This window comes from Magallana gigas, chromosome 2 (genome assembly GCF_963853765.1).
Source record: "Magallana gigas chromosome 2, xbMagGiga1.1, whole genome shotgun sequence".
Taxonomy (NCBI): Eukaryota; Metazoa; Mollusca; class Bivalvia; order Ostreida; family Ostreidae; genus Magallana; species Magallana gigas.
This window is the reverse complement of record NC_088854.1, coordinates 53,781,139-53,796,287: the sequence shown is the minus strand read 5'-3', so window position 1 is coordinate 53,796,287 and position 15,149 is coordinate 53,781,139. Positions and strand designations below refer to the sequence as shown.

The window sequence follows — 15,149 nt, the reverse complement described above, 5'->3', positions numbered from 1 at the left end:
AAAATTGAGCGGTTCTTTACATTGTCAATCTGAAAAATTTATAGAATATGTTTTTGACCCGTTTTATACGTGTACAAATATACTGTGAAAAAAATATATTGACTTTGTCGGTTTCAGTGCCAATCGTTTTTAAAAGTGAGGAGACAACCCCATGCTTTAATACAATTAAATAAACAAATAAAATAAATAATCATTTTAAATATCATAAGGGTATTAAACAAAGTCGGGTTTTCAAATGCAATGAAGTCCGAAAGGGCTTTCGGGTATATTTGATCACGCAAGACCGTATTTGATCATCTTATAATATTCAAAGAATGATTCCTTATTACTTTTTATTTATTTGTAGATACAACGACCTTGTCAGCAAATACAATCTTTCACTGGGTCGCATGCTGACTGGCGTTTTTCATACTAATTGTTAGACCATAATCAAATTGTCTACGGACTTTTATGGGTTTTCCCCCCGATTACGACAAAGAGCACACGGCGGGTTTGTCCGGTCAGAAAAGGATGCTCACTCTTCCTAGGCACCTGATCCAACCTCTATCTTTTTGGAGGTCCGTGTTGTTCTGCTTTGAATTTGTATTTCGTTTTATGGATTTTTGAGATGGTTGACGGTTTGTTATTGTCATTTTTTCATTTACATAGTTATAAACAATTGTACGATTAAATATCAAAATAGTCATTGATGAAATAAATTTGACTATACATAACAAAATTGATTCGTAGTGTTGTTACCAAATAAGACACTGGAAAATGTATATATTGAAGAATAAATGTATCGTATGAAACGTAGCGAAATTATGAAAAGTTTTACTCTAAAAACTAGAACATAAATATTCATTATTTAACAAACCCGCATGGAAATGTTCATCAGCTATGTTTTATAAGCTAGTCATAAATTTTACTTTGTTTACAAGCATAAATCTGATAACATGTAACCGGTTCATAAAAAATTACTCAACCCTTATTCTATTAAGTCGTAAATGTGTGTTGACACAACTTTTAATGATTTGATATCTTTTTTACGATATCAGTTTGAATATAAGATTTATCTCATTAACAGACAAGTATAAATCAAAGAATACATACACTTTAAACATTGATATTGCATTAATTGTTCTAAAAAACCTATCCATACCATCACAACTCCTGCTCAATAAATACGAGAAAATATAAACAAGAGTTGCAAACAGACAGGTTCACTTAACCTTGAATCGTATGAATGATGAAAATCAAGCTCACTGGAAAGAGAACTTTTTAAACTACGATTTTTAGCTTTTCCTTCCAATTTTTAAACATATTAGAGCTTAACATCTAGTCTACCTACATGTACCTGTCAATTTTAGATTTCTGCGTTGTTCATTAGATGCAGATGATACAAATACTTGTTGACATATTTCATGCAATATATAACACATTATACATTGCTGTGCATGCAAATCTCTTATCTTACCTTGTGATAAACTGAAAGTTTGAAGAATATTTTCATAATGTAATGATGTACAAATCACAAACAGAAGCATTGTAAAACTAGAACACATTAGTAAACAAAAGGCCCATGGGCCACATCGCTCACCTGAGGAACAATAGGTATGATAAAATCAGCTTAATGGAGTCATAATACAAACTATCTGGACAATGTACAATAATACATGTAGATCCTGTATAAATAAAGTCCATTTTTCCCCTGGATATTCTTATGTTTATAATCATTAGTCCCTTTTCTAACAGGATGGTTTTATAGTCATATCATATGTTGAGTATTGCAGTTCTCAAAAAGATCCTTAACAAAAGTTTATATATGGCATATAAACCTACATCAAACTCTGAACCTTCTTGTGAGGCCAAAGAATTGTCCTGGGGCCAAAGTCTTAACAATTATAAAAATGTTCTAGCTGATTAGTTTCTGAGAAGAAGATTTTTAAAGATTTACCCTATATATTCCTTTGTTAAACTTTAACCCCCCCCCCCCATTGTGGCCCCACCCTATCCCCGGGGGTCATGATTTTCACAAATGTGTATCTACAATTCGTGAGGATGCCTTCACACAAGTTTCAGCTTTCCTGGCTGATTAGTCTCTGAGAAGAAGATTTTTAAAGATTTACTCTGTATATTCATATGTTAAACTTCGACCCCCCCATTGTGGCCCCACCCTACCCCCAGGGGTCATGATTTTCACAGCTTTGATTTTACACTACCTGAGGATGCTTCCACACAAGTTTCAGCTTTGCTGGCTGAATAGTTTCTGAGAAGAAGATGTTTAAAGATTTACTCTATATATTCCTATGTAAAACTTCGATACCCCATTGTGGCCCCACCCTACCCGTGGGGGTCCTGATTTTTACAACTTTAAATCTACACTACTTGAGGATGCTTTCACATTGTGTTGGCACATAAAAAAAATCTAATGAATTAAAGATAAAATCAGATATTATTCTTAGCATGTGCTTTTTAAATTTTCATGGCAAATGTTTAGCATTCAAGAGAGAGTCGTTAGAGTCGTAGACATGTGCCCAGGCGACCTGGGTTCAAGCCCTGGGTGCCACATTTTTTGTTCTGTTTTTTTTTTAGGACGGAAGACCCACTCGTTGATCGCAACGAGATCGTGTCTAGTTACATGTTTTATATTATGGGGTGAATTTAAATGCAGGCGCAAGTGCCTATATTACATATACCAACTCCCTCATCATAGTTTTGCACACATAGGTTGAATAGAAATAGAAATTAAGATCGATAAAACAAATGAGATGTGACAAACACTAGAAACTGACTGAGTCATAATCAACTTGCTAATAACCCCCCCCCCCTCCCCCTCGAGAAGAATTTTTTCCGAAGTGAAAAAAATCATGATAGGAATTACATGTATGTTAAAAAAGTTAAACATAAATCGTGACCATCAGGCTGGCTTGCCCTTTGGTCCAGATACATGTACCATTTGCATTTCTCTTACACCTGCATTAACTTTATCAATAACTTGTCTGTCACCAATCAAAACCCTTATTTTCGATTTGCCACCAGATTAATTGCTGCTAAACTACTGATCTTATTTCTTCTCCGATTTTCTTATATCTAGATTATTTTCTAACCTTTTTTTTCACAAAACTTATGACATTCTGAAAAATGAGTTGTTTTTAACTATCTCATTCCTTTAACTTTATCTATTTTGTTGTTTTCTACATATTATATTTTGTTTCGAGCTTGCTTTTCTGTACAGAGTTTCGAACATACTTTTAGTTTCTAGTGTTTTCCGTTAAACTATACTTGCTTTTCAATTGCTCTTCCTGGATGTTTGAAACATAATTTTGCTCTTCTCGTGATGGAATATACGATTTTGAAAACCCAACCTCTCAGGTTTCCACTAGTTTGTAGGGTCCGGTATGTTCTTCTTCCAGACTTTTCTGATGTGCAAGCTCTAACACCTCTCATTGCCTGTCTCTTTACTTCGGATTCCGCTACCTGCTTGGGTGAACCCCTGCTTAAGATGCAGTCTTTCATGATCATGTGATACCAACATTTTATCCTAAATATTTAATAATGAAGGTTCAGGTAAAAGTGAATAAACTACATTATGTAATGGTAGACGCACTTTTTAATATTAAAAATAAGTACTATAAAAAAATGTACACTGATTGTGGGCTCCATTTAAAGCATAGTGCCAGAGAAAGTCACCTGCATTAATTTTTCATTGTAAGTAGCTCTTGCGTTTCTTACTCATTTGATTGAAAAGTGTTATTATTCAAACAATTGTGAAAACAAGAGCGCTGGAAGAAACAGCAAGTATACACCAGTGTCTTCATGTAAAATTATGGTAATCATCTCGTAAATGTTTTTGCAACCGTAAAAGTACGAATAGTGATTGGCCAAAGTCTATCTCGTGATTTAGAATCAGGAGGAGTGCCACATACGGTATTTAGTTAGCACTGCTACCATCAGATGCAGGCTCACTGAAATACAAAGTGCAAAGAGATATTGTCCATTGGAAACAACTATAAATTTTGCTATCAAGGATATTTGATGATATAATTGACAATGAAAACTATAACTATATTAAATGACAGATTTTTTTTATGTGTATACGATTCAAATTTTTGATAATTAGGCACAATAATGTAAATCGACAATCTTTCTATGTAAACCACTGCAAGGTTATAAAATAACCCCCCCCCCCAAACCCCCAAAACCTAATGCAAAACAAGTTGGTTTTTATTAGTCTTTCTAAATTATTATATTCAACGAACAACCATCATGTAAGTAAAAACATCGCATGAACCTGATGCTATTACGTGCATTATCACTCACTTATTAGACATAACAAGAAACCTATTAATTAAGACTGGAAATAAAACACATGTATAAGTATCGTATGAACTTGCTAAGCATTGAATTACTATTCTGCACTATTTGTTATTTGAAGATACACTTTCACATCAAATGAACTTGCTAGAAATTGTACTTTTTGAACTAGTGACGCTTCCATTACACCCCCTGCCTCTATTTTGTATTGTTAGGGCAATACGGTTTTATTTGTAGATGCCTTTTTTATGAACAAATCGTGACAAAAGCGATAAAAATTATGTTACATATATTAAAGCAAAAACAAAAGGTGGCGAAAGAATTGTTTCTCAGAGTGTAAAAGTGAAATATAACATGTCCTGCATTTCAAGGTCACAAGCAATAAAAATTGAGCGGTACTTTACATTGTCAATCTGAAAAATTTATAGAATATGTTTTTGACCCGTTGTATACGTGTACAAATGTACTGTGAAAAAAAGATATTGACTTTGTCGGTTTCAGTGCCAATCGTTTTTAAAAGTGAGGAGACAAACCCATGCTTTAATACAATTAAATAAACAAATAACAAATAACAAATAAATAATCATTTTAGATATCATAAGGGATTTAAATAAAGTCGGGTTTTCAAATGCAATGAAGCCCGAAAGGGCTTTCGGGTATATTTGATCACGCAAGACCGTATTTGATCATCTTATAATATTCAAAGAATGATTCCTTATTACTTATTATTTATTTGTAGATACAACGACCTTGTCAGCAAATACAATCTTTCACTGGGTCGCATGCTGACTGGCGTTTTTCATACTAATTGTTAGACCATAATCAAATTGTCTACGGACTTTTATGGGTTCCCCCCCCCCGATTACGACAAAGAGCACACGGCGGGTGTGACCTGTCAGAAAAGGATGCTCACTCCTCCTAGGCACCTGATCCTACCTTTATCTTTTTGAAGGTCCGTGTTGCTCTGCTTTGAATTTGTATTTCGTTTTATGGATTTTTGAGATGGTTGACGGTTTGTTATTGTCATTTTTTCATTTACATAGTTATAAACAATTGTACGATTAAATATCAAAATAGTCATTGATGAAATATATTTGACTATACATAACAAAATCGATTCGTAGTGTTGTTTCAAAATAAGACACTGGAAAATGTATATATTGAAGAATAAATGTATCGTATGAAACGTAGCGAAATTATGAAAAGTTTTACTCTAAAAACTAGAACATAAATATTCATTATTTAACAAACCCGTATGGAAATGTTCATCAGCTTAGTCTCGTTCAACCAGACGCTCGACTGTCTCCGTAAAACTCTGCTCGTCGGAGTTTTACGGAGACAGCCGAGCGTCTGGTTGAACGAGACTATCATCAGCTAGTCATAAATTTTACTTTGTTTACAAGCATAAATCTGATAACATGTAACCGGTTCATAAAAAAATTACTCAACCCTTATTCTATTAAGTCGTAAATGTGTGTTGACACAACTTTTAATGATTTGATATCTTTTTTACGATATCAGTTTGAATATAAGATTTATCTCATTAACAGACAAGTATAAATCAAAGAATACATACACTTTAAACATTGATATTGCATTAATTGTTCTAAAAAACCTATCCTTACCATCACAACTCCTGCTCAATAAATACGAGAAAATATAAACAAGAGTTGCAAACAGACAGGTTCACATAACCTTGAATCGTATGAATGATGAAAATCAAGCTCACTGGAAAGAGAACTTTTTAAACTACGATTTTTAGCCTTTCCTTCCAATTTTTAAACATATTATAGCTTAACATCTAGTCTACCTACATGTACCTGTCAATTTTAGATTTCTGCGTTGTTCATTAGATGCAGATGATACAAATACTTGTTGACATATTTCATGCAATATATAACACATTATACATTGCTGTGCATGCAAATCTCTTATCTTACCTTGTGATAAACTGAAAGTTTGAAGAATATTTTCATAATGTAATGATGTACAAAACATGAACACATTAGTAAACAAGAGGCCCATGGGCCACATCGCTCACCTGAGGAACAATAGGTATGTTAAAATCAGCTTAATGGAGTCATAATACAAACTATCTGGACAATGTACAATAATACATGTAGATCATGTATAGATAAAGTCCATTTTTTCCCCTGGATATTCTTATGTTTATAATCATTAGTCCCTTTCTTACAGGATGATTTTATAGTCATATCATATGTTGAGTATTGCAGTTCTCAAAAAGATCCTTAACAATAGTTTATATATGGGATATAAACCTACATCAAACTCTGAACCTTCTTGTGAGGCCAAAGAATTGTCCTGGGGCCAAAGTCTTAACAATTATAAAAATGTTCTGGCTGATTAGTTTCTAAGAAGAAGATTTTTAAAGATTTACCCTATATATTCCTTTGTTAAACTTTGACCCCCCATTGTGGCCCAAACCTACCCCCGGGGGTCATGATTTTCACAACTTTGAATCTACACTACCTGAGGATGCTTCCGCACAAGTTTCAGCTTTCCTGGCTGATTAGTTTCTGAGAAGAAGAATTTTAAAGATTTACTCTATATAATCCTATGAAAAACTTCGACCCCCCATTGTGGCCCCACCCTACCCCCGGGTGTCATGATTTTCACAATTTTACATCTACACTACCTGAGGATGCTTCCACACAAGTGTCAGCTTTGCTGGCTGATTAGCTTCTGAGAAGAAGATTTTTAAAGATTTACTCTATATATTCCTATGTAAAATTTCGACCCCCCCCCATTGTGGCCCCACCCTACCCCCAAGGTTCATGATTTTCACAACTTTGAATTTACACTACCTGAGGATGCTTCCACACAAGTTTCAGCTTTGCTGGCTGATTAGTTTTTGAAAAGAAAATTTTAAAGATTTACTCTATATATTCATATGTTAAACTTCGACCCCCCATTGTGGCCCCACCCTAACCCCGGGGGTCGTGATTTTCACAACTTTGTATCTACACTACCTGAGGATGCCTTCACACAAGTTTCAGATTTCCTGGCTGATTAGTTTCTGAGAAGATTTTTTAAGATTTACTCTATATATTCATATGTTAATCTTCGACCCCCCCCCCCCCCCCATTGTGTCCCCACCCTACCCCGGGGGTCATGATTTACACAACTTTGAATTTACACTACCTGAGGATGCTTCCACAGAAGTGTCAGCTTTGCTGGCTGATTAGTTTCTGAGAAGAAGATTTTTAAAGGTTTACTCTATATATTCATATGTTAAACTTCGACCCCCCATTGTGGCCCAAACCAACCCCCGGGGGTCATGATTTTCACAACTTTGAATTAACATTACCTGAGGATGCTTACACAGAAGTGTCAGCTTTCCTGGCTGATTAGTTTCTGAGAATGATTTTTAAAGATTTACTCAAAATATTCCTATGTAAAACTACGATCTCCCATTGTGGCCCCTTCCTACCCCCAGGGGTCATGATTTTCACAACTTTGAATTTACACTACCTGAGGATGCTTCCACACAAGTTTTAGCTTTGCTGGGTGATTAGTTTCTGAGAAGAAGATTTTAAAGATTTACTCAATATATTCATATGTTAAACTTTGACCTCCCCATTGTGGCCCCACCCTACCCCCGGGGGTCATGATTTGCACAACTTTGAATCTACACTACCTGAGGATGTTTTCACACAAGTGTCAGCTTTGCTGGCTGATTAGTTTCTGAGAAGAAGATTTATAAAGATTTACTCTATATATTCATATGTTAAACTTCGACCCCCCCCCCCATTGTGGCCCCACCCTACCCCCGGGGGTCATGATTTTCACAACTTTGAATTAACATTACCTTTATTAGCTTTCAGCTCAGGTGAGCTAAAAAGTCTATTCCCTATGTTAACCTTTCTTGTGGGGTTCTACGATAGGTTTAAAGAGTTATATTTTGTACAATGTAGAATCTGCATCGGATGCTTTCGTAAAGATATCAGAATCATTATTTAATTTTTTTTTGATAAATCATATGCATTGCATGTATATGCCTACAATTCATGGATATCATAATCATGCATTTAGTTTTTAACAAATATATATGAGAGTAGAGAAGTTTTTTAAAGATTCAATACATTTTTACTATATGGCCATATTGGTCCCACCCTAGAGCCAGAACCCCTTACCCAGGGGCCATGAATTTCACAATTTTGGTAGAGGGCTTCATGGACATCATAATCATGCTCATAATTTTTAACAAATATATATGAGAGTAGAGAAGAAGATTTTCTAAGATTTAATGCATTTTTACTATATGGCCATATTGGTCCCACCCTAGAGCCTGAACCCCTGACACAGGGGTCATGATTTCCCAATTTTGGTAGAAGGCTTCATGGACATCATAACTGTGTATTTAGTTTTTTACGAATGTATATGGGAGTAGAGAAGAAGATTCTCTAAGAGTTAATACATTTTTACTATATGATCATATTGGCCCTACCCTAGAGCCAGAACCTCTGACCCAGGGGCAATAAATTTCACAATTTTGATAAAGCGCTTTATGGACATCATAACAATGCAACCAGATTTTTCCTCACATGTGTGGGAGTAGAGAAGAAAGTTTTTGAAAAATTGGCTCTTTTTTGGGCATATTTGGCCCCACTTGTGGTGCCCCAGGGGTGGTAGAGCCACGAATTTTATAATTAAGATTTTTCTTACCATAGAGATGCTTCACACGTAAAATGGTAACAATTAGCCTTGTAGTTTTTAAGAAGAAGTTAAAAATGTAAAATTGTTAACGCACGACGGACGACGCACGACACGACGGACGAAAATGGATAGCAATAGGTCATCTGAGTTTACTAAGGTGACCTTAATATATACATGTATAACGTCAGGTGCCTGTAATTTCAGGGCATTTCAACCCTGGTGTCAATCCAATGTTTGATATGTTGTTTGGGACAGTAAAATATTGTGCAGTATTTTAAACTAAATTTGTTCTCGATACACGTATCTTCCAACAATAAATCTTGCTCCCCTACTGGGTTTCTGCTATTTGTCCTAAGTCACAGTACTTGACTCCAGAACACCATCAATACATTGTAGCTAGGAGACATTATTTTAAGGTTTATCCTCAAATATTTCTTAGATAAAATTTAAGTTCCTCGCATTGCCCTACCACTGATCAGAGAGCCATCGTTATTCGAACAATGTAGAATCCTAACTTCAAATATGTTAACAGGTTTGTCTTAAAGATTGACATTTGTGATACAGTATACAAATTTTTTTTAGAGACTCACATTGTTTGCTTTTAATATTTCATTCTTTAAAAAGAGCATTCAAGAACCATTTAATTCCCTTAGCCTAAGGATGCTTTGCACTTTGTTTAATTGACATTGGTTCATATATATTAATGGATATAGTAAACAAGACGATCATACAGATTTTCAAACGGACGGTCGTGCATCTGATAGCAGGTATCAGAAAACAAAAATGGTTACTATACATGTTTAAATGTAACCAACCTAAATTGTTTATTGAACCTGAAGCGATCCCATCATTCTATTTATGTCCTAGAATAAATTTTTCGAAGCAATAAAATATTTTACAGCATATAATTGGGCCTTCCTTTGTTTATATAGCATATTTTTAGAAGTCATAAATTTCAAGCAAAGAATACTTACTACGGTATGAAATGTCAAAGGACAGTTACCTGGTTTTGCAACATTGATGGATAACTAATAAATATGGCGAGGAAAACAGCAAGTGATATAGAGCTATTATGCATGACCTGTAAATAGAAGATGGGTATTTTATTTTAAACTGGCTTCAATGATTATTTAGCACGAAATGATAAGATGCTTTGGCACGTTTCTGTATTTTGTGAAAACTAGGTAACGAGGCAAAGGGAAGGTTGTATTTTAAAGGGAACAACTTTTTTTGCTACCTCCAGTCAGTATGAATTATTTATGATACAATATACCAAGGAAACGTTCCAGACTCTCATCTTGTGTTAGTTTGGTATGAAAACATCTGGCTTTCCACCTTTGCTATATGTAGAAGTAGAGCATTTACAACCAAGGGAAAACAACTGCAAGCATGTTTTGCAAAATAGGAAAAGGTAATCATTTACCATTTTGCAATTAAAGGTTCAATTGTGATCTGTCAAAATGTTTTTGGTATGTGTTTTGTCGGGACGTTGATAATATATACATTAAAACATATAATTATATCTATAAATTTTTAGCGACCAATGCTACATAATGTTTTTTAAAGAACCTCAATTAGAATCATCTTAACGCAAGTTCTATGGTCTATACAATGACCTTGTCAGCAAGTTCAATGAGCTCATGACGGGTGCGACCCGTCGGCAGGGGATACTTACTCCTCCAAGGCACCTGATTCCACTTCTATCTTTTTAGAAGTCCGTGTTTGTTCTGCTTTGAAATTTGTATTTCGTTGTATGGGTTTTTGAGACGGTTGACAATTTGTTATTGTCATTTTCATTTTAGCCATTGATCCTATAAATCTAAGAATAAAATATTCCTATAATCATCAAAGTCTCTTGATCAGTAGATAAACTTAAGATTCTTTAAATTGCATTTTATATAAAAAGTATACAATATTTGGCTGAATTTTATTATTAATCAAATTAGCTTGGATTTGAATTTGCAAATTTTCTAAATAGGTTTGTTCTTCTTCATCTAAACAAGGAACAAAGCATTGTACATAATTAAGCAAAAGCCGCTTCCCATAAGCAAAAGCTGTGTAACGTTTAAAATATCTCAATTATTTTTGTAAATAAATCCGTAAATCTGCCTTTTCAATGTTTATTTTCTAATTTTAAATCTTGTCCATAAGTCATATGCATTTAACTTCTGCCAAACTTGCTAACGGTATGCTCTTGGTTTGTTGGGTATATTACAGTTTTAATGGAAACTATAAAGTTAGTCAGTTGAAATCTATTTACTAATTAAAAAATGTCTTCTTCGTAAATATGGGTGTGGGGGATCTTACTCGAAATCAAGTTTAAATTGCTATGTGAATAAAACATGGATAATAGGCCAGCAATAACTTCATCATATGACTTCTTAAGAGTTTGACTGCATATTCGATAGGATTGTTTTTAAAAATAAGGATTCTTGAGAATGTGATGGTTATTTTAGCATGGTCAAGTACTTTTGGGTTAAAGTATGTAACAACCGTTGAAAAATTCCGCATTACAAAAGAATTTAAAGAGCCTTAATTTTATGACAAAGTCAACGCACTTTGAAAAAAAATCAAAGTTAGTTGATATCGTCAATATATTTATGCACTTTGAAAAAATGTGTGTAGGTTTGTTCGAAATACTTGATACATCTGTTTATCTTTTAACCTTGTTCAATTCATCTCATAAGCATCAGTAGTTTGCCAATTTATACACGAAGAATAACTCGAGAGATTTGAATTCTCCAAAATAGACATAAACTGCATGACTTAGCAGTTGTCCTTTTATGTTTATTTTATTAATTTACATTGTGTATGCAGAAAATTTATTTCTTTAAAATTATCTCTTATCCGGTACAAAACACAGTGCTTTGCGAGAAACGAAAATAATTTATTTCATAGAAATCAATGTATAACATATTTCAATTTGCTTCAATTACATGTGCTTGGGTGCTTGGGAACAATCATAATATGAAAAATATATATGTTTTTCATATTAATATAAGCAATATGTATACACTTAGCGAGAGAAATGTCCAAATGAGCAAATGTGTATGAGAGAATTTTATGAAATAAAATTATAACTAGCAAACGTTTAACATAATACATAATAAAAACATGCCAATAAAAGTATTATACTTGCTTGCTACAAGTGATCTGGATGTATAATACCATATTTGATATCACGATGAAATGGTAGTTATAAAGAAAACACAAATTCAATCTAATTTGACACACTTTGTATTAACCTTAATGCTTAAAAAGGGGGAATATAAATGACACTTTGAAATTTTGACTTATTACAGCTAAATCTACAAAAACGACAGGTATAATACTAAGTAGTCTTTGAGGTCCGAGACATGCTTTGTGGACGGTGAATACATTTAATATAATCTATCACAATGATAGAGATTCACACAAGTTTTAAATGTATTTATTCCAGGAGTGCATAGCCATGTCAGTAAAGGATTTTTAGCTTATCATTTTAAATTGACTTTCCCCGATTTTTTGTATGATCACATAATAACTTTAAAAAACCCCAGAGGGCATCTTGTTAAAACAAAAACAACCGGAGTTGAGGAAAAATAAGCAAAATCATATTATTGATAAAAGAAACTCCATAGCTTTCTTAAATAATTATATAATAAAAGAGAAGGAGAGAAAAACAAACTCAAAGATGTCAAGTTGTGCATCTTGTGAGTAAAAGTATTTAGGTGCCATTCCTACCCTTTATTAGAAAGTCAATCATATATAACATCGACAAATACAAGCTAAGCCAATAAAAGTCAGGTCTGTGCATGCGGCAATAGATTTTGAATATTTCTTGCTTTAAAACCCTCCATAATCTATTATTTAAGAATATTGCAGAAATTGTCAAGTGCATATAAATAGTAAATGTGCCTCAATTCTTTTTTAAAATGAATTTTCATAACAGCTCAAATTTTAAATTTTCAAGCAAAGAAGGCATAAGTTATTTGTTTAAATGTTTTTAGCATTTATTAAAACATAATCAACTGAAATACATGTATTATCTTGATTAACATCCATTTACACCGTTCCACTGAATCCACTCGAAGTCAAAGCAACTGTCTTTTAATTAACTTCAATAGAAAATGTGCGACCAGTCCATCCACACACATATTTCTTATTATGGGTTTAATCACTTTTCTCCAGTGGAAATTTTCCATTTTGAACTAATTCCCTTTCAAAACACATTTAGATCCAAAAGTGAAATAAATTTTAAGCCAAACAATGTCATATATTATTTACACTATGCGGACAATGAAACGAACTTGCGTAAGTCAAATACTTTTAAATGATTTCTTTTGCTTAACGAAAGGATGACGTTTTAAGTACAAAATAACAATTCAAACATCAGTTTTCCCTTTTTATTACAAAAATAGGTCATTTAAGACAATCCGCTCCAAATATATAACCTAATATTTTGACAGAAATGATAGAATTATACAACCATCTCGGTATTGTTGAGTTTGTTTGTCAAGATTTTCATATAAAGATTTACGAGGTTGGTATAAATGATACATTTGCCCTGTAGTATCTGGAGGATCTGCTCTTTAGGAGGGGCATTAAAAATATGACTCGACAGGTGATTGGTTATTGTTATTGGTTCATTCGAGAATCGCGGATTTACAAGGGTAAAGGACGAAGAGGGCTTTAACTATTGGCCAGAAAAAATCTAAGATGCCATTTTCAAAAAATGTTAATTTCTGACCTCTTATGCAGGTATATAAAGCTGCAACAGTAAAGTTTTAAGTTAAACTGAGACAGCTCTGGTTGCAAAATGCGGTGTCACAAGGCAAGATCATAATGTGCTAATCATAGTTTGGCAAGTCAACTTTATTCATATTTTAAAAACATAGTATCTTTAAAAATGATGTTTACTTTTACTTTTCCAGATGAAACCAGTGCTTGTTTCTTTCATTTTGCTGGCAAGTGCCATTGTTCAAGGTAAATAATATTAATATATTTTAAAGCAGTTTTTAAAACGTATTTTTGTTATGTAAAAAGAGGGACATCAAATCTTCTATGATACTTCAGTCTACACTGGATATAACATGAAATAGTACATATTTGAAGCATTACAGTTAAGCGGTATTCGTAATCATTTATTCAATTATTTTCACTCTGAAAACGTTTTGCCCTTAACCATATTTTCCCCATTTGATAATCAAAACTATCTTTTAGTGACCTGTTCCACCACTGATTCATCAAGTACACCGGTTGATTCTACTAGTACTCCGGTAGCGAGCACAAATGCACCGACTGCATCTACAAGTGGGTCAGCTGATGTCACCAGTACGCTAGGTGTTACTAGTACACCGGTTGTTACTGCAAGTACTGCAACCACCACTACAGGGAACAGTACTGCGCCGGAGGGTGGAGGAAAAGGCGCGGCCAGTGCTTTGTTGCTAAGTTACGTCGTGTTTGTCCTGACTGTAATCGGCACGCACGTGATGGTGTCGGTAGACTTCTGAACGACCAGTTGTTGTTATTAATTGGCGCTTATGTGATAAGCCTATGATCTGTAAAGGGAGGCAAATTCAATGCATTAGTTTGTGATATTATAAAAAAAAAATACATTTTTTATAAATCTACTTGATCATGATAACTATTTTATGATATATTTTTTTCTGCTGTGCATTTTAGATAACGTTGTTGATATTTATTATTTATTATTTATATTAGTAAAAAGTTTGCTACAAAAGACGTTTGTTATAGTGAAATACAAAGGACGAGAATACAGTTTTTCTCAATAATTTTACACTTAAAATATTGTACATAAATTAAATCACATTGTATGATGTATTCGAATTCTTTACCCAATCAAATTTAAAATGGACGAAAACCAGAAGTTCCACTACTAGAAACAGGTACCGATTTGGCAAACGTGTTGAAAAAAGGGGACAGAAAAAGCGTCATTGGAATTGACACCCAAAATCACCAAAAGCATCGATGAGCGGGGGTGCATGGCACGCATTAGTGAGAAAATCACGACAGTAGACATAACAAATGTTAAAGCTTAAAGGAGGACCATGAATTCCATCTGATGGTCCACACCTCATTGTAGGAAAATTAGGTAGCAAGGAACAGTTTCGTATAAGGTACCTTTCACAATTTTTTTAAATTGAGAAATGCTGTACTTGAAAGATAATGAGTGT

General features: G+C 33.8%; 1 long non-coding RNA gene across 1 annotated transcript; it reads left to right on the top strand.

Annotated features, from left to right (window-relative positions):
* Window positions 1-13,692: 13,692 nt before the first annotated feature.
* Window positions 13,693-14,588, top strand: LOC105331648 (uncharacterized). The gene is made up of 3 exons (XR_010711339.1): window positions 13,693-13,786; window positions 13,887-13,938; window positions 14,176-14,588. It is a non-coding gene; the product is annotated as an uncharacterized lncRNA (long non-coding RNA).
* Window positions 14,589-15,149: the final 561 nt, after the last annotated feature.